The sequence below is a fragment of the Fringilla coelebs genome (assembly GCF_963513975.1).
Source record: "Fringilla coelebs genome assembly, chromosome: 11".
Lineage (NCBI taxonomy): Eukaryota > Metazoa > Chordata > Aves > Passeriformes > Fringillidae > Fringilla > Fringilla coelebs.
The window spans coordinates 7,046,375-7,066,428 of NC_140037.1; the positions used below are offsets into that span (position 1 = coordinate 7,046,375).

A 20,054-nucleotide genomic window follows, 5' to 3' on the forward strand; every position below is an offset into this window, starting at 1 on the left:
CCTGCACCTGCCCCAGCTCTGAATTTGACAGAAACGTCTCCAAATCCTCCTGCTTTGATCTCTGGGAGAGCAGGTTTGGAGGGTGATAATCCCCAAAGGGTTAAAAGCTTTGCATCCGTGCCTTGCTTCGGCCGTCCCCGGTACGGTCCTTGTGGGTTTCATTCACAAACTGAGTCAGGCAGGGCCATAAATATTCACCGTGACTTCTAGCACACGGTATAAGCAGCTCAAACCCCTTCTGCCTCAATACTTTTTGGGAAGGTGAGGGCTGGAAAGCCAAATCTTCAGTGTGGAGGAGCTGTGGTGGACACAGGAGCCGGGGGGATGTTGAACACCCACTGCTTTTCTTGGTGCTGGCACCAGCCAAGGGCTGGCTGCACCAGGTGGGAGAGCCCAGCGCTGCCATGTTTCAGGCTCCTGGGGGCTGTTCAGACCTCTCACAACATCCACGCCCCGACTCCGGCATCCTCACCTGCGCTCTCCCATCTGAACATGCATAAAGAAAATCTCCACTCCATTTTCAGGTTGAAATTTTCAGCATCGCCTCTGATAAATGATTCTTAATTCAGCCCCAGTGCAGTATAAAATAGAAAATTCCATTTTTGTTCATTTTTCATTTTTATTCCTTCTATCACTTTCTAATGATATTTTTTTCATTAAGCATCTAATCACATCCTAGCATTTCTCATCAGTAAGGCTCAAGGTGCTTTACAAAAGAGGGAAAATATGATTATTCCAATTATCCGTATTAAGGCTTAGGTTTTGGGCAGCTTCTGCAGATAATACAGGCCATAAATAATTAAAAGTACAATCTAATTAGGAGAAATCCCCAGTTGTAAACTGAAATGCCACACTGAAGAAGGCAGTGTGTCACAAGGCACGGCCTTGTAACCTAATCTCCCTGATCAGAACAGTATCCCATTAACCCACAAATCTCCCCTCTCCTGACCTGTGTGCCCCTAGGACAGGTAATTCCATGTGCAGGATCCAAGGGAGGGAGTCTCAGTGACCAAAAAGCAGCCTGGAGAGTGTTCTATTGAAGTTCCTTGGCATTTGAATAAAGGTCTTGTGTTCACCAAAATATCCAGCCTGAGCTGAGCAGGGCTGGGCATAGAACTGATGGAGTATTTTAGCAGAAATAGGGTTCAGAAATAAGAAGCATTGCTCAAACTGGAGTCCAGAAGATACAAAAAAAGGTTGCGGCCTGGATCCACATCCTAAATAGAATTCTCACCTGAAACTTGCTCTGAGCTCTTTGTCAAATTTCAAAAGTTGGACATGGGCTTTTCTGTTTGGAAATTTAGTTTGCTTGTGCCAAACTGGGTCTGTGTATCCTGACACCTGCTGTCCTGCTGGGGGCTGGCTCCATCAGGATCACTGTTTATCCACATAATTCAGCAGCAGGACTAGGTGGATGAAATCCTTGTTCTCATTCCAAGTACCTGCTGTCACATCTGAGTTGTTCTGTGGGAATGCTTTTGCTCTCATCTGTGCTTACCCAGCACTCAGCAATGACCTAATTGCAACCTTCTTGTTAGGCAGAGAAATTTCTGAGTTTGGCTTTGCAGTTCACCCTCTCAGCAAGGAAATCTCTGCTCTGTAAGACCACCTTCCATCACTTCAGCCCAGTGTTTGTGAGGGATTGTGAGGCTGATGGGGGCAGTGAGTGTCTACAACAGCTTCTCCCATTGTAGCATTGCCATGTCTAATTCAGAGCAGGTGCCAACCATGTAGTCATGAAAATTCCTGAGTCTGGAGATCTCTAGCAGCTTTCTTACCACTAAAGGAACTGCACCTGTCTTAGTCTGGTGTTGTGTAATTTCCTTGTAAGTTGGTGCTATAACAGCAGCTACAAATAAAGCTGAAAAAGCCCAGACTGCCTTTCTGCCTAAGCCTGATGTGGCTTAATCTTGGCCAAGTTGGTGTAATTTTCAAATGTAACTCCAAGGGATGCTGATTGCAAGTTAGATTGAAATGAGTCCCAAAGTTCCTCAGGGTCTTAGACAGACCTGTATCTTGATATATCTGTGCTATAATTTCTTCATTTGTGTTGTGTTGACTGTAGGTCAGTCTCATTGCTGGAAGCTCTGAGTAGTGAGGCATGGCTGGAGCTCCCAGTCATGCTGGTGGTACTGGGATGTGCTGCACATGGCAGGGGAGGACCTGCAGAAATGAGGAAACTGGGAGTGCAGACATTTTGAGCAGCAGAATGAGGGAGGGTGAGGGGGGAAAATAGAAAAATCAGGAATGAAGACTAAACCACCATCAGGGTTGTGGGTGATGATGGGTTCCTCGAGAACACTCTCGTGTGCTGCTGAGGAGAAGAAGAGCTTTCCTGGAGAAGTACATTTCCACACAATGAAGCCTTTGGTTTCTTCCCATGCACATTTATAGAGCATCTTTCTTTCTTTCTTTCCCTAACCCCAGGAGAAATTCCCATTTCCTTTCATTTACCAGTGTTTGGAAGGAGGTGAGGCACTGTTGGGCTCCCTTATTAATTTCACCTGTGGGAAGCTCCACGTAAATCCCTGGATTTCCCAGTCCTGACACCCAGGAGCTGTTTGTGGAGTCAAACACAAGGTGGAGGTTCCTGCACAGGGAGGGTTTGATGCTGTCCCAGTCCTGTGACTCTTAATCCTGCCTTGCTTTGAAGTCTGAAGCTCAGGAGTCTGCATTAATGATCAAGGGGCAGAGCTGAATACAGAATTCCTATGGCACAAAGGTAAAGGTGTGGGTAGGAATGTGGGAAGAAAATATTTAAGAGCAGCCTGGCATCTATAGTTAATAATATTAAAAAAGTAATCATGTTAATGTCCTACAGGTGCTCAATTTCTCAAGGCTTTGAGCATCTTCTCATCCCCTGTAGATCACTTGTCTCTGGCTGGATCCTGTCATGTGCACAATATTAAATTCCTTGAAGAGCAGAAAACTTCAGGTTTGAAAACTCTTGTCCTTCTCTGCAGTGGGAAACTTGCTCTGCCCCCTTAGGCAGGAATGTCTGTTCCTCATGCAGTATTTCAGAGCTGTGCTTGGCATTTGGCTGTCACTCTGTCCCACTCTGCCAAGTGTCAGTGATCTCTGAATGCTTAAAAAGTTCCTTGGAACTCTGAGCAAATGTGAAGCTCTTCTAAATTTGAGATCTGTCAAGAGCAGAATGCATTAGAACAATTATTCCTGACTTTGACTTACAACTATGTTAAAACTCACTTATTTTTACCACAGAGTGTGTTCTTTTTAGGGCTTTGAGCTGTTTCTCTAATTCAGGAGCTGTTCTTCCCAATTTTTACTTCAATAAAGGAAAGCAGTCAAAAAGGGCTGTGTATCTCACTACACATAATATACAGATATATACAGCATTGTGAAGTCTTGTGTATTTTTTGTGTGAACACAGGGTTTCTTTATGTATTTAATACCATAGAGTAAATGAACATTTATGGAGGTGTCTGAGGTTTTTGGGTCAGCTGTGTCAAGTAAAAATTTGATCAAAATCCCAGGAGAAAAAACCTACCTCTGACATTACATTCCCTTCTTGTCCCCAGGGAATTAAAAAGACAAAATATTTTAAGCCATTGAACGTGCACTGAGCTTTAGTTCATTAGCTAAGAGGAGTGGGATGTCTTTCCACAGCTACATTCAAAACTGAAGAACAAAAAGCTACCTTGAAAAATGGCCTTTGGGAAGCAGATGGCAGAAGCCAAGAAACTTGAGCCCTTTGCTAATGAATACTCTGTCCTTAACATTGTCTCTTTTGTTTCCCACACTTCCATGAGCTGCACATGGATTCAATTTGCCAGTTTTTAACCCTTCTTCCTGGTGCCTGCTCCGAGCACAGTTTGGGAGCTGGGACAGCTGGCACTGAGGTGCTTGGCTTGGGGTTTGTTTTTGCTGCCTCTTTGTCCCTGGGCAGGCTCTGGCTCAGGTGTGTAAGGCAGCCCAGGAGACATGGCTTGGGTGCATCCTGGGGAGAGAGAATCAAAGCTTTTCCAGCTTCCTGGCAAAGGGTGGAACAGAGACAGGGCTGGGAGCAGGTTTGCTTTGATGAGAACACAGCAGCATTCCCACTGTGGCTCCCGTTGGGGAAGGTGTTGGAGCTGGGCTAGGACTTTTTTAAGGAGAGCTGTTTTTCTTGGCATAGCCCAAATATTGATGGAAAGTCAGGGTGGAGCCAAGGGATTTGGCATTATGGGAATTCTCACACCAGCTTGTCTTTGTGTGGCAGCACCACAGAAGTACTTTCTGCTGAGAGAGCATTTACATCAGATGTTTATTTGAGACAGAGAAATTTATTCTAGTGAGTGATGATTGCCCAGAGTAAATGCAGTTCTTAGTAATGACTGTGTTGTTTCCAAAAGCATAGCTAGCTCCTAGAGTTGCTGTTTGCTAAATTGTTAGGGACCTAATTAATCATCAATTTAAAACAAAAATGGGATTTCATATCAAGAATATAATGCACTCTCATCCCTCATTTTTCTCTTGATAACTGTTGAACAAGGATCACCAGCAGAGAGTGCTGGTGCTCTTCCAGAGTGTGGCAGCCGCTTTTGAAAATGATTGTAAAATCTAATCAGACTTTTTTCCATAATTCTATTTTTAGTTTTTCATTTACATGAAAATGAAATGTTAATCAATTACCTGTAACTTGATATCTTGCTCTCTCTAATTATCAGTCTTTTGTAGCTTACTACAGGGAAAAGACTGCTTTGAGGAGCATATCTGTGTATTCATAAAAATTCTAATTGGCACTTTTTGAAAAAGTTATTTAAGAGAAATTAAACAATTTTATTTCAATATGTTTTTTGTATCTAACATTTTTTTCTCCTTTCATTTCTCTTCTTCAATTTCATGTTCAGAACAAGTTGGTTACAGTACGGCTTCTCTGTAGCAGGGGAAGATGATTCTGCTCCTGCAATTTTCAGAACTCTTGCATGCACATGGCACTCAGTGTTTCACTGAGACCATGCCTTTACCCTTCCCAGGCACTGCAAGGTTGTTCCCAGACAGAGATTGCTGTTGGCTGGACCTCTCTCATTTCTCACTTTTGAGTCTGCTTCTGATATCAGCGTTAAAAATGAGTTGCAAGAGCTTTAAATCAAAGAGCACCCCCTGTCCCCCCTCCCTGTGGTATTTATCAATACAGCTGCACCATTTTCAGGCCTGGAGACTTTGAAGAGGTTGGGTTTTTGGGTATCAAACCAGCGATGGTTTGATCCATTCTTAGGCTTTATGGTCATTGAAATATCAGGATTAGCAAGTCTGGTTTTTGCTGCAGAACCTGCTGTACATCTTGTTCACTTGTAATTTCACACAATCTTTAGTCCTTGAGAGCAAACAAATACTGAGCTGAAGTTCAGTGCCTCCATGCCTTACTTTTACAGTTCACTCTGGTCCAAATCCACTGGAAGTTGAGGGAATCTTTCAATTAATTCCAGCAGATTTTAAAGACACATCTCTTTTTAAAGAGACTTGAGAGGTAAGAGCATAGAGAAGCAAGAGAATGGTCACCTTTCCTACATTTAAGTTGTTAACATATAATAGATATCAGCTAAAGGCTTACAGGTCCATCTTTGGGAGAAGAACAGTATTTTGTAAGGAAATCACTTTGTCCAGACTAAGCTTATTTTGCCCAGACTACATTTAACTGCAGGGCACTGAGGTGTGAATGTGTTTAGGGCAAAGCTGCAACATTTGTTTTTCCATAGTTGGCAGTTGTTTACCACTCTCCTGGATACACAGCTCTCCTCTGCAGTTCTGCAGAGAGAGGGGCCAAGGTTCAGCAGTTAGAATAATTCTCCTTACAGGTGGTACCTGATCAATCACCTCACGGGTGACATGTCACTGCTGACCTCTATATTACATTTCACTGTGGTAAGCTGTTCCTTTTCTCCCCCTTCCGTGCAGGCCTTTTCTTCACCCCAGGAACCACGCTGCACTTGAGTTACAATCCATTAGAGGCACCTCCCAGACTGACAGACTTTTAAAACTCTTCACACGAAGCAGCATGAAAAATCTTAGATGAGTTGGGGCTGTGTTACAGTGTAAATCACAGCAGAGACAGGACATGAAGTTGGCTTTGCAGAGGTTTCTGTATCAGTTACTTCCCTCCCAGAAGTTATGTGGTCATCAAAGTTTTATTGTGTGGAATTGGTAAAATAATACACTTGTATAGAAAGACACAGCAGCTACTTAGTGAAGGCCAGAGGAATAAGTAGTGTGTAACTGTTCCTGCTCGTGTGTTTTGGGAATAGAATTTTTCTAGCAATTCCACGCATGTCAAGTTTGATGGTGGTAATTTCTGGTGCTCTGGATCTGTGAATAGCTGTTCTTTTCATCTTGGTGAATAATAACTCATGTAGTTCATGCCTCAACCTCTCATCTGTCTGATTCCTTTTCCATTCAGAAATCATAGTTCTCCAGCCATACCCAACCCAGGACCCAAACCCTTCCAGGCCTTGTTACAGCTCAGGGCTGGATGTGGCAGCAACACCAAATCCTCTGCAAATGATGCAAAGATGGCCATGGCCAGCCTGAAGGGGCTGAGTGCTGAAACCAGGTGGTGAAAGAGCAGCAAAAGCTGCAGTACTGCATGTCTGAGCTCACTACCTGTGGGCAGCAAGGCAGGCCCTCTGCAAGTGCAGAACTCCCAGCCTGACTTTGGACCAACCACTCAACTTTCTGGTACCTTGGTGCTTTCTCCACACATTTCTTGTGATTTTAATGAGGCTTTGAAATCTTTTAGTCTTGTTTTGATCTGTGTTCCCAAACGTGGTGTTGGTTCCCTTACTTCCTTTTATTCAATGAGTATCTGTCAAACACACCTGGAAGTGTCCAAGGCCAGGTTGGACAGGGCTTAGAGCAACCTGGGAGGGTGGAAGGCATCCCTGCCCAAGGCAGGGGCTGAAATGAAATGAGCTTTAAGGTCCCTTCCAACCCAAACCATTCTGACTTTGTCTTCTCTGACAAGAAATACACTCTCCCTTTTCAGAAATTCCTGTTCCTTGCTCCTGCTCACATTCCTGGCAAACATCCTCAGTTCCTCTTCTTAGGTTTTTTTCCTGTTTCTTTGTATTACTGTCTGTTTACTGTAGGGTCATTATTTTGCCCAATAATGTATTTTATAGACAAAGAGCCCCTCACTTTGGTGGGGACATTCTGTCTGGCCCCAAGAGCTAAATGCCACTTCTGAGCCCTGCTAACACTTTATTTTTATGTGCAAGAAGAAAAGCTCTGTTAAACTGGCCCGAGATCAGAGATGCAGGGAAATGAATTCAGGGCCCTGTGCAGTGTGCTGAGTGGATGCTGAGCTGAGCTGTGTCTGTACAGGAGGGATAATATCAGCAGCTTCCTGAGCTCCAGCTGCTGCGGACAAAGGGCGCCTGAGTTACAGCCATTCCTGGAGGGAGGAACTTTAAGATGGAGGAATTTTAAAGAATGTGAAGGACAGCCTCTTAAAAAATTGTAGGTGGAGCAACTCCAGGTTTTCCTAAGCCCGAGATTTATTCTCCTACTTTGAATTAGTTGCCGTTGTAGCGCTTATCTTTTGTGCTTTTTAGCACAACCACCGTGACCTTTGTGTGATTGCATAAATTGGCCCGAGCACGCTGGAACAGTTATTAGGAACCCCTTTCTTGTGTTGTTTCCTGAATTCCCACATTGTGGCGTGATGTGTGTATGGAAACTGCTCGCTTCCTCCGCTGGCAGCCGTTCAGATGTGTGCTGGAGCTCCTGAGCACCGGCCTGGGCGGGGAGCTGGGTGAAGGGAGGATACAAGGGGAGAGTGCTTTAAGGAAGAGAGTTTGGATTTCATGCAGCTTTGTTCTTTTGCAGTCCCGATAAGGTTGGTATCTCCAGTTGTGTGGGTTGCACACGAGCAGTGCTCCTGGAATAGGCAGCAGAGGAGCCGAGGTTAACACGCCTCGGGCAAGGCTCGCTGCTCCCCAGTGCCTGCATGAAGCAATGCTTGTGCTTTCCTGATGACTCTGCCTCCTCTCTTTACTCCCATATTTTCTTTGAGCATGTGGGAGGGAGACAGGATGTGTGACTGAAGCACAGTTTATAACTCTTTCCCTCGCTCTAGCTGTGCTAATTTTCCTTACAACGCTGCCCCACAGCATCCAGCAAATGCTGCCTTCAGTAGCTGCTTCTCCACTGCCTGTTTTTTTTCCTTTGGCGTTTCAAACTGTAAAGTTATGGGATGTTAATGAGCTGTTTACATGTGTTTCTCCATTTCTTCCATTAAAACATTCCAGTGAATGAATGTTGGTTATGAGGGGGGAAAAAAATAGATATTTATAGATGCTGCATTTGGGATTTCTGTAATTCCACTTCCTGAATTTTTGGCCAAGTCTTTCTTTTCAATGCTAACATTTGGGAATGTTGGAAAGGATTTATTTGCTCAGAGTGATTAAAAGGTAAATGGCTGAATCATGCCATCTCTCCTCACATGAAGGCCAAATTTCACAGAGCAAGGATTTGACATGTGGCCAGTTTTTGCACTTTCAGGTTTTTTTTTGGAAACTGGTGGCATCTTAGCCTCAAACCTTACCAAATTGGTACTGCTTAGTGAGCTTCATATTTGCATGATCAGGCCTTTATGCATTTAATCAGCTGTGGACACACCGTGACAGCTGCATTCAGTTTTCTGTTTCACTCTTTTTTTTGAAATTACAAGGTAATAACCAGGAGCCAAGTGGAAGCTGTCACTGGGAGATTGTCCTCCTCTGGAGTTCAGGACAGGAATGGCCTCACTGGGGGAGGAATGCAGTGCTCCCTATGCAGAAGCTGGAGGAGGAGGTGGATTGTGAGAAAGGCAGGGTAGATTGTTTGTACACAAATGAGTCCCTACTGAAGGACCAGTTTGTTATCTCTCGGCCTTGTTTAGACTGGGGCTTTGCCCTGATTACAGGGATGGGGTGAGGAGAAGTTGGTGTTGCTTAGCCCATTTCAGAACAAGAACTTTGCCTCTCTGGTGCAAAGACTGCAGAGCTGACTGTGTTACTGCCATTACTAATCCTCTATTAAATCTTCCAAAACAGGACTGCCTTAAGTATTTCTTTTTAGAAGCATTTTGGGATCCTTTTACAGGCTTTTGAATGGGGTCACATGCACAAAGGTGATGTGTCCCTGCTTTGCTGTAAAGGTTGTGGAATGTTTAAAGATAAACTGTTTTAAGAGTTGAAATTCCACACTCTGATTCCAGGCACTAAAGCCTTCAGCAAATGCCACTTCTGAATGTGGTCACCATCTTTTATCTTGTGATAAAATGCTGAAACACAGCAAAATCAGAGTTGTATTTGGGGAGAACTGAAGTGTCTTCAGTCTCATCTTTCCACACTGGCCATTATTTCCAGCTGTGGCAGAATAGTAGAGGTCTGTGGTTATTGCCTATTAGGATAGCCTAAACTTTGGAAGATCACGTGATGTACATTTTGGTTTTAAGTAGAACATTATATACAGGGATTTTCTTTAATACCCTGCCTATATGCAGTTAGTCATGATCAGTCCTTGCCTCGCTTTCATTTATTTTCAGCATTTGGCCAGCAAAAACGGGGCTGAGTCCTGGGCTGGTGTACATTGCTATAAACCCATTTCAGTGCAGTGGCTTGGCAGGTTGGTTTGGTGGGGCTGACTCCTGTAGGTGCTTCCACAGCTGCCCAGGTGGGACCTCCTGCAGAGGGACCGGGGCTGTCCTGGGGGGCGCTGGGCACAGCATCACCAGCCAGGCCAGGGAGGGGATTGTCCTTCTGTGCTGCGCTCTGCACCGGGGTGTTCTCACCTCGGATGTTTTGAGCCATTTTGGGCACCACAATATAAAAAAAGATATGAAGCTTTTAGAAGAGTGTACAAAGGAGGCCACGAGGACAGGGAAAGGTCTAGACGGAAACTCTTGTGAGGAGTGGCTGAGGTCACTTGGTGTGCTCAGCCTGGAGGAGACCTCGTTGTGTCTTCGACATCCTCCCGAGGCGCAGTGGAGGAGCAGCTCCGACTTCTCTCTGTGAGCACGGACAGGAGCCAAGGGAGCGGCTGGAGCTGTTCAGGGGAGGCTTAGGTTGGGTATTCGGGAAAGGTTCTCGCCCCGGTGCGTGCTGGGCACTGCCCAGGCTCCCCAGAGAATGGGCACGGCCCCAAGAGCTCCAGGAGCTTTTGGACGCCGCTCCGGGCACAGGGTGGGGTTGTTGGGGTGCGTGTGCGGGGCCAGGATCCGCAGCGCTGCTCCCCGCGGCTCGGGCCGGTCCGTGTGTCCGTGTGTCCGTGTGTCCGCACACAATAGCGGCGGCGGGCGGGCGGGCGGAGCGGAGCGGGGGCGGTGCCGCGGGCGGGGCGGGCCCGGGGGCGGCGGCGCTTCCTGCCCGCCCCGGCCCAGCGCTCCCGCGGGCCGCCCGCGCCCACAGCAGCGGAAGGAGGCGGAGGAGGGAGCCGAGCCGCCCGTGCCGCCCGCTCCGCTGCGCTCCGTGCCGCCCAGCCCGCCCGGTGCCGCTCCGCCGCCGCGCACAGGTAACCGGAGAAGCAGCGAGCGCAGCCGAGCCCGCCCGGGCGCGATGCCGCGGGCCGCCCTTCGCTGCCGGGGCCGCGGGCGCTGCCACTGCCCCGGGCGGCGCTGCCACTGACAGCCGAGCTGCCACCGCCGGGACGCGGACTTTCCCCTCTTTGTGTTTATTCTGCCGCTCTCGAGGTACCGCTATCCTCCTCCCAGCGACCGCGGGCAGGTCCTGGCTGACTCTGGGATTTTTTTTTATCCCCCCCCCCCCCCTTCCAGCTCGATTGCCTGTTTTGAAAGTATATTTATTTTTAATAAAAGAAAAAGTCGAGCCACAAATCCAGTTCGTATCACATTGCCCGTACTGTGGAGTCCGGTTTATTTCTGCGGTTAAAAAAAGTTTACTCCCCCTCCTCCAGTTTTATTGACACTGAGGATGAAGAAGGATTTGCAAATGAAAGCGCCTTGAAATACAGCATCTTTTGGAGAGAGCTCTGCAGTTCTCCAGCCCGTTAAATCTCGAATTCCACCCTTTGCCCCTGCTGAATCCACTGTTCTGCCCTTTACTCTCTGGGGTAAAAAACCAAACAACAACAACAAAAACCCGAGGGGAAAAAGAATACCTTTGGCAGCAGGGAAGCTTTGTGTGACTGACCCAACGAGCTACAAGTGTCCAGTTTCTGAAAAGAAGAAAACCCTTTTGTCTTCAGCAGATCAGTAGGTAAGAGATGTGCTCATGCTGCAAGGGACTCTGCATTCTTTCTCCAGCCTTAACCTGGGAGTTAGATTGGCTCTCTTCTCTGTCAGCTTTTGTCCATCACTTCTCTCTCCTGTAAAGTTTGCTTTTTATCTTGCAAAAGAAAAAAAAGAACAAAATACGCTCATCCACCTATTTCACCAGTGGCAGTAAATTGCCAAAACGAATAGTGATGTACTTGTGTGTAATTGGATTGAGTAAAACTCGGTGGAAGTCGCTGAAGTGGGTTTGTGTCAGGCTGTGTTTGAAAGCAGCCGTTTCTTGTGGTGCTCTTTTCTTTTGAGAAAATAATTGCAGTCATTGTGCTTGTAATCCACGTGTTGAGATTGTCTTTGCTGGTCGTGCTGCACAGAGGAGCATCTATGTGCATTTCTGTATCACACGTGCAAACAGGGCTGCCACCATCGGCCGATTTCTTGTTTTACTCTGGAATTTGTTTTACATTAAGTGCTTTACTGCTGTGTCACAAGGTGCAAAAGTGTTGCACCCATAATTAGCACGCCTTAACAGATTATTGAACATGGTCAGGAGCACGCTTGGCACTGTGCACAGTGAATATGAGGGGATGTGTTCTTTGTTTTGAGATTTTTTCTTCCCGAAGTAAGGCTGAAAACGCAGCAGGGACATGTGCACATAATAACTGGATGGAGGCCCAGTCTCTGTGCAGGGAAACATATTTTGCAGAATACTCCTTTCTGTAGGGGCCAAGTGCTGAGTGTGTCCTGGTTTACAAGTGATAATACCACAGTGAATGTCTCATTTTCCTTCTCCCCCAGCTCTGTACCTACATTCCTCCTTCCTTCTTTGCTAGCAGGCATTTCTTCAAGGGAAGGACCTGTGGAATTTTGTGTGGCTGCTAGTGGGACTCCTTATGTCAGGGGAGATTGTATTGTTCCCTGTGGAATCACACAGCATCCCCCAGCAGGAGGAACTGCCTGTTCATGTGGTGAAACCAGCCTTGACACTGAGCTCTTCCCCGCTGCGTGGGTTTTTCCTGTGGATGATACAGGAAATGCTACATATTGGTCTGTCCTGCTCCCCGTTCCTCTTTCTTTTTTAAGATTTTTTTTTTCCTTCCTCTTCCCTGGAGGGATTTGTGTGGGAAAAGAAAGTGGAAGAGGTGGGGCAGCAAGGCAGCGTGCTGTGAGCTGCTGGACCCTCAGAGACCTGGGGGTGCCGCAGTCTCTGCTGAGGTGCAGCAGCCACTGGGGCGCCTTGCGAGGGGACTGGGGCCAGTGACTGACCAGGATCCCTCCTGGGGCAGAGGACAGGGTCTTGGTTTTGGCTGCTCTCTCACGTTTTTCTGCTTGACTGTTTCAGGGCACTGAGCCTTTTCTACCAGGTTGGGAACACAAGAGCTGTGTTCTCGAGCTTTCCCTACGCCCTCGTGCTGCTGCTGTGTGAGCCATGGGCAGCATCACCTCGGTTTTTAAGGGCTGCTGTGAAAACATGAACCCTCCCATCAGGCCCATGACCCTGTTAAATCCCTGGGTCAGACTTTCACCAAGGTTACCTCAGTGACTGCTCCTAGAGGGAGCAGGGTCATGAGCTGACCCTGGAAAAATGTGTGCTGTAGTTGAGGTTGCAGGTTCATCTAGGACACCTGGTCTCCCTCTCTTTTATTTCCAGGATACTTATTTGCAACATAACCCCATCCTTCAAAGATTCCTGGGAGCCACAAAGACAACATAAAATGATTTATTTTTCTTGAGGAAAGGGTGGGATTTCCAGATGGAGGGAATGGGGTGCCTGCTCATCCCAGAAGTGCTTTGCCTTTTGGATTCTGGAGGTTTTTTGCAGGCAGTGCTGACTGCCCTGGGAAGGGCGCTGGAGGCAGAAGGGAGCTGGGCAGAGCAGGCCATGTGGTGGGACGTGAGCTTGGAGCTTGCCATGACACTTGAATTGAAATTGTGCTGGCTGGTTAATGTGCTGATAGCGTGGTTCATCATCCTGCCTGCTCCTGGTGACACACAACATTAGATTGTGCCATAAAGGTGGGACAAGCAAAGCATTCCCCTTTCCCAGAGCACTCTTTGGACTAATGCTTTGTGGCCGTTGAGAATGCCACAGCTGGGCCACAAGGTTTTCATATGCCTGATACAAATGTATAAAAATTCTCTGTGGCCTCTAATACAGCTCAAAGGGCAGCTGATTTAGACGTGCCTGAGTGTTGAGGTCAGGAGATCACATTCCATAGGTTACTAGATGAAAGTGCTTCAAGAGGGTATAGCATAAATATTTGATTCATGTAGAAGGGATTGGTGCAAATCCTTTTGTTCCTTCCCCAAAGATGTTCTGGAGGAAAAGCACTGTTAGGAGGGGAAAAAAAGCCAAACCCACCGAACAACAGAAAACTTGTAACTTCTTTGTGCTGGAGGAAGTTGGATGGTAACATAGTGTATTATTGCTGAATTCCACTAAAATTCTTCTCGTGGGATACACGGTCTTGGAGAACTCTGAAGGGAACTAATGTTTTTAAGTGTAAAATGACTCATAATGCATGGGCTCTTGAGGTTGGGTTTAACATTGTATGCAAACATTGCCAGCTGGTGGGGATCTTTTGGGATAAATAAGAACTGTATTTGCACAAGAAGGCTTGAATGATGCATTTCAGATGCATCCTGATTAGCATAAGCCATTCACTTTGCAAAAGAATAGCCAGAATCCCAGAAGTGGAGATAATTTAATAGTTCTCTTGTTCTCTTTAGTCTGTCTTGCATCAGCAGACTGACCAATCTTTTTGTTTATTTAGAAATAAGGTTGCATTGCTTTGCTGTGCATTTTCCTAACCATGACAGTGAAATTGAGAATTTGCAACCCCCAAGTTCTCAGAGCACAAATGCTTCTCCCACTTCTAGCCCTTCCTTTTGTTTCCAGTTGAGTGTAATGTGATTTATATATTTATTTTTGGTGGTTATTTTGATAGAACAACTTGCACCATTTAATTCTTCCTAGGGCTCAGCACAATGATGCCTTGCTCCATGGCTGGGGCTCACTGTCACTGCAATGAGCAGACAGCTCAAGGAAAATTTGAGCTCATTAAAGCTTAATTTTCGTAACATGGAGTAAAATCCGAGCTTGGTTTAGATTGTTGTATTAATGCATACACAGGAATAGGTCTTCAATTTTAGAATTATCAACAGTCCAAGAGTGTGTTAATGTGTAAATACTTCTGGCAGTGAAAGAATTTGTCTGTTTATACCCCCCTTGTGGGGCAGAACTCCTTGTGCACTTTTTGTTTCATTCTTACTAGTGGCTCTTAAAGCGCTGCAGAGCTCTGACCTGCAGGGAAGACAAAACCCAGTATAATAAAGTTCTTACAAGTTCAGAGTATGCATTAAGCTAGAACCTGGCTCCAAACACCTGTAAATGATGAGATTCTCTGTTTGGTGCAGAATATGTTGTGTGCTGGGCTCTGTTGTGAATTAAAAGGAAAATGATGACCTTGTTCTTGGCAAAAGATTCTTGGATTAATGGATGTTCCCACTTTGGGCTGAAGTGTAAATGCTTTCAGAATAAAGTAAGATGCCTGTTTTCTTCTATCTGGCTGTTGTTGCACATTCCCACATTTCAAGGTATTTTCAGACACTCACTTTTGAAGAAGTCCTCTCAAAGGGTTCCTAATCAAAGCAGCCTTATGGATTTTTTTTCCTCTTCTTGCTATTGTGGACGATATAGTGGGAGTGGAATGTCCTTGGTTGCCAATGTTTGCTGCTAGGTATCCCCCTTCCATGGAGACCAAGTGTTTATAAAAGTGTGAGAACAGCCATTCTTGGGGATTGGCAATAAGGTCCAGGCTCTCTTTCTCCTCTTCTGTCCACTGAAATACAAGAGAGGACTTGGTTCCTCATAGAAGTGTTCCAAACTGCCTGTTGCTGGGGTTATACACTTGCAGGAAGCACTAGAGGATTTGTCACTAAAGTGATTTAGTCCATTGTGTTGAATCTGGGCCACAACCCATTTCTCTAAGCTCATTCCTTTCAGGAATTCTTTGCTTTTCTTACTTTCTGATGAGTAGGTACTTTCTAGGTTAGGCTTCCACATACCCTGGTACCTGATCTTCTCTCTGCACGTGCCCCATATGTGGCAGCAGCATTATATTGTAGACTTAAATAATTGGTTTTTTTTGAAAGAGCAGGCACCTACCTGCCCTGTGAGTCCAGTCTGGCTGCAGGAGTTGTTAAACCCTTTTATACAGGAGAGAGTGTATTCCCAAGCAGCTCTGGAATGCAGTGCTGGCCACAGGAAGAACTTCATGCTGCAGCCTCCATGGCCATACCTTCAGCCTTTCCAAAAGCATTTGGTCCATGCTTTGGACAGATCTGATGCTGGAACTGTGTCCATATGAAAGTAGTGGGCTGTATGGAGAACTCTAAGGTCAGCAAATATCCAAATCTTGCATGTTAGCTGGCTCTCCAGAGTAGCCTTGAAATGTTGTCTTCAGGACAGGAAAAAAATCCAACAGCTTTGGGGAAAAAGAGTGTGAAGTTGTTCCTAGGAGCAATAATTTTTTAAACATGCAATATAGCCTTTTCTTACTTGCCTGCTATGCCTGTGAGTGAAAGGAATTTTTCACGGTTGATGGAATTTGTGTTTACATGGACACTTGGATGTAATTTTAAAAGTAAGAATAGATTTAAAAGATACCTGTGAATAAAATGGCCATTCAGGGCAAACCAGGCATTTGATGTCAGCAGGAGCTTGGTGCATGAGAAGTGAATAGGAATAGAAAATGAAATATGAATTAAAAAAACTCCCCTGAGAACAGAATTCAAAGACCTGTGGAAACAAACCAACCCCTCAAAGCTTTAAAATCCTGCCTTAGTAGAGTGGAGAGGTTTGTGTGTGGAGCTCAGCCTAGGTGCAGGAGGGACGTGTGTTGGAATGTCCCTGGGATGGAGCTGTGGGTTCCTGCTGGTGGTTGTTGGATGTGTCACCCTTGTCCTGGGCAGCTCCCACAGGGCTTGGCTGGCCCTGGAGAAGTGAGGGCTCCCTCCTGTTCCCAAGAGCTGAGTGTCTCCTCTGGTCCTGGCAGGCACTCTGCATTCTTGGTCCTGCAGAAGGGCTTCAGAGATAAATGCTGCCATTCAGACTTGCTGCTTTTTTACTTTCTTGTCCTCTCTGAGAATGACTCTTGTCTAGTTTGGTTGTGTCTCAGCTTAAAATAACTTTTTTTTTTTTTTTTAAATACTAAATATTTGAAATTCTTTGGGAGTTTGGAGAGGTCTTTGGTCATTTTCCTTGGTAACCACTGTTGGGCTAAGGCTCATCAGTATTGGTCACAGTATAGAACCAGACTTTGTGCAAATGACAAAGAAGTTTGCTGATCCAATAAAATTGGTTTTTAAAGGCTTATTTGTATTACTGAAGCACTTACAGTGTCCAATTGTAGACCAAGATGTTGTTGAACAGTTCTCTTATATGAATGTTTATGAATTAAGCCAGTTTAGGATTTTGTTTAATGAGTTAATTAGCATTTGTAAAACCTTGTCTAAGAGTTGTGTCACGGTAATATTTTCTTTAAAATGTTTTGTGTTTCTACACAACTTCTTTTTTGAAAGAATTACTTAATATATTAGGATTATTTACTGTAACCCTCAAGGAAAGTAATTCCACATTTCAGTGACTTTGTTCCCATCAGGGTTTGGTGGACTTTTCCTGCTGTTCTAATTTGGGTGGTTCTGTGTTCAGCTGAAACAAATTTGATTGCTTCATACTGGGGCTAGCCTTGTTGTGGGGCTTGGGAAAATATATCTTCCTTGTTTTCCCATTGTCTTTTTGAAAAGAAGCAAAGCTGAAACCTCCTCTGTATTTTTGGAGGGCCAGAACTTAAAACCAGTGTGAGATGGCATTCCTGCCTGTGCTGGGGGGTTGGAACGAGATGGGTTTTAATGTTCCTTCCAACCCAGACCAGTCTGGGATCCTGGGATAGCCTGTGGAGGTGCACAAGGAGGTGGTAATCTGAAATTTTCTGGAGTCATCACAGCTGAGTGCTGATATTTGTGTTGGGTAAAAACAAATTTGGAACACTTTTTACTGTAAATGATGAAGGTTGAAGAGACCAAGAGCCATTATGTAGCCTGTTCCACCCTTCCTTTGGGTAAGATCAGGGATCTGCGGAGAGCAGGCACAAAAGAGCACTCCAAAGTTACATGAGAAAGAGCAGCTTCTGCTCTTGTCGAGTTGGGATTGGGTGTGGAGCACTTGGATCTTCTTTAGAAAAGAAAAAATTATAAAAAAATCTTAGCACTGCTGGGGGGAAGAGTGGATTTAGCATGTGCTGAAAGCCCAGTGGATTTCTGATTTGGGGGAGCAGGGATGGCAGTAGGAACTGTGTGTGGGACACTGCTGGCCCCATGCCCTGCTGCTCAGGGGGTTTGAAGGGAGCTTCCATAGAGCAGTTTCAAAAGGCTGGGATGGAGGTCAGGGCCCAGGGTGGTGCAGGGGGAGGCAAACTGCAGGATGTGTTCCCTTGGGAGCCCAGGACAGCAGCTTTTCCTGCCTGGAGAGGCTCTGGCACTGCATTCCTCAGGCAGGGGAGAGCTGAGTGCATTTCCTGCACAAGCCCTGCTGGCATTGACTGAGCTCTCAGGGGGAGCAGGGAAGGTTAATCACCTTGGATTTGTGCTCCAGGAGCTGTGTGTTACCTCTGCTTTCTGTGCACTCAGTGAAGTTCATTTTGTTCATTTGGGCTCTGAATCTTTAACTGTTTTTCTGCAGCTGCTGAGGATCCTTTGCAGAAGTATCTTCTCCAGCTGTAGAAAACTCTCAGAGGGTTCCTCTGCCTTCTGCTTGCACAAGTCCTGGGGTGCCAACATCCCTGATCCATTTAGGCAGGATCTGTGCTTGCTGTTACTACAGAAAATCTTCCTAGCAGTGATGAAGTTTCTATTAGCAAGGCAGAAGTCGTGCTGGTGTGGTTTACACGAAGTTTCCTAAGCAATACACCTAAAACCAATTATTTCCTACTGTAACTGCATCTGTTTTAGAGTGGTTGCTGGAATACTCACATTGAAAGAAATCAATTCTCTGAGTGACATAGTTGTGGCAACAAAAAACATCAGTATAGGCCAAGACTTAGCCAGTCACCACTGTGCTAAAATGAATGGAGTAATATCTTCCTCCCAGTGTGGTGGTGAGGCTCAATTAATCATCTTATAGGTAATTAAAGGTTTTTTATGAGGTGCACATGAAAAGCCCAGGTGGTTATGATAAAAGAACAACACCAAAACCACTTTTATAACATCCTTGCTGTCTAAAAATGTAGTGGGCTGGATCTTCTGAAGGGTTTTAGTTTTAATTCATATTTTTAACCCATGGCACGCACTGAGATCTCTCAGTGGTGTTGGGCTGTCCCAGTATTGCACTGGGTTTGTGCCCTTCCTTCAGCCACAGCATCTCTGGCTGATAACTGGCAATTTACCTGTATTTTAGCTTATTCTTTTTCTAAAGGAAACAAAAAGCAGACCTGACACCAAAGGAGGGGGCATTCCTGCCTGCTCTCTGGATTCTGTGAAACAGCATTCTGAAATAAGAAGAGCTCTTCCATATGGGGGCTTAAAATAGTTTAAATTGTGGTATTGCTAGAAAAAGCCAGAAAATTCCATGCTAAAGTTAGGCCATAGTGGTTGTTTTCTACTCTGCATCCTCCTCCACCTACCTTTTTTTTATTTGTGTCAACTTATGATATAAATTTTCAGGATGTCACAACTGACATATGAGGAAAAACTACCTTAAGGTGGCACAAAATGGATATATCTCTTTGAGAATCATATTTCCATTGTTTTCAGGGCTGCTTAAGCTTTTAGCTTCGAATTTTGACTTTATTTTTAACGTAGATGGTGATTCCAATCTTTTTTCTTTCTTTTTTTTTTTTTTTTTAATCTCAGCAGCAATTAAAAGAGTCTGATCCTATCTGTAGGGACAAATGATGCACTGTCAACATTTTGCTCCCTTCTGATAATGCACATGAAACCGGTTTGCGTGTTTGAAGATTACATTTTACTCTCACATGGTTTTCATTATCTGAGAGCCCCGAGGAGAGGCCTGGACTAAATCAGGGAAGGAATGGAGAAACCACACAATGCAATGAAACTGGTGCTGAGGCATAGTTGGGATAGTTGTGGGACAGGGGCTGCTGACGACAGAAGCAGGGCGCTGCCTGAGTGCCAGCAGCAGCCAGAAGTGGAGCATTCTCAAAACACAAAACAAAGCTTGATGTTGAATTCAAACTGCAGCTTGGGCTTGCAGCAATTCCCCAGTTCTGCAGGGATAATAACTGGAAATTGCTGAAGTTTGAGGCAGATGAATCTTGCTTGCTCTGTGCTGGGAGGCAGCCCTCTGAAATGAGACCTGGTGTGGCTGAAGCTGCGTGAACTTGAGCTGGTTTTAGCAAGAAGACATCTAAAAGGTGAGATCTTGGCCTTTCTGGAGTTGGTAGCAGAGCTTCCATTGCCTGTGCTGGAATTTGTGTTTCATTAATTATGCAGAAATGGCAGTACCTGCCCCTAAAGGGTTGTGACTCTGCAGATGTGTGAGCGGTGTTAGGTAGTGCTGCATAACAGTTTAATAGAGCGGTGTGATGTCTTCATGGAGAAATATTCTCAATAAAACCAGCTGCTTTTCCTATCAGACTGGTATATTCAGAATAAATCATCCTGCTCCTGTCACTTTTAAAATTTTAGGGAGGAACTTGAAATCCCAAAGCATTCTTTTCAAAGTACTTAAAAGCCACTACTCATTCCTATTTATACTGGGCTTTGTAAGTATTTATTCTTTTTTTCCTTTGTAATATAAAGCCTAAATTATGTTGGTGAAGATTAT

At 45.2% G+C, this 20,054-nt stretch overlaps 1 protein-coding gene across 2 annotated transcripts in view; it reads left to right on the forward strand.

Annotated features, from left to right (window-relative positions):
* AMOT (angiomotin) overlaps positions 1-20,054 on the forward strand; it is a 58,454-nt gene that overhangs the window by 483 nt on the left and 37,917 nt on the right. Inside the window, exon 1 of one of the 2 annotated variants that reach the window (XM_084212854.1) lies at positions 10,790-11,195. The exons of the other annotated variant lie outside the window; for it this stretch is intronic. The gene's annotated coding sequence lies outside the window, so the exon portion shown is untranslated. Of the gene's footprint in view, positions 1-10,789; positions 11,196-20,054 lie in introns of those variants that run through there. 2 annotated transcript variants of the gene reach the window in all.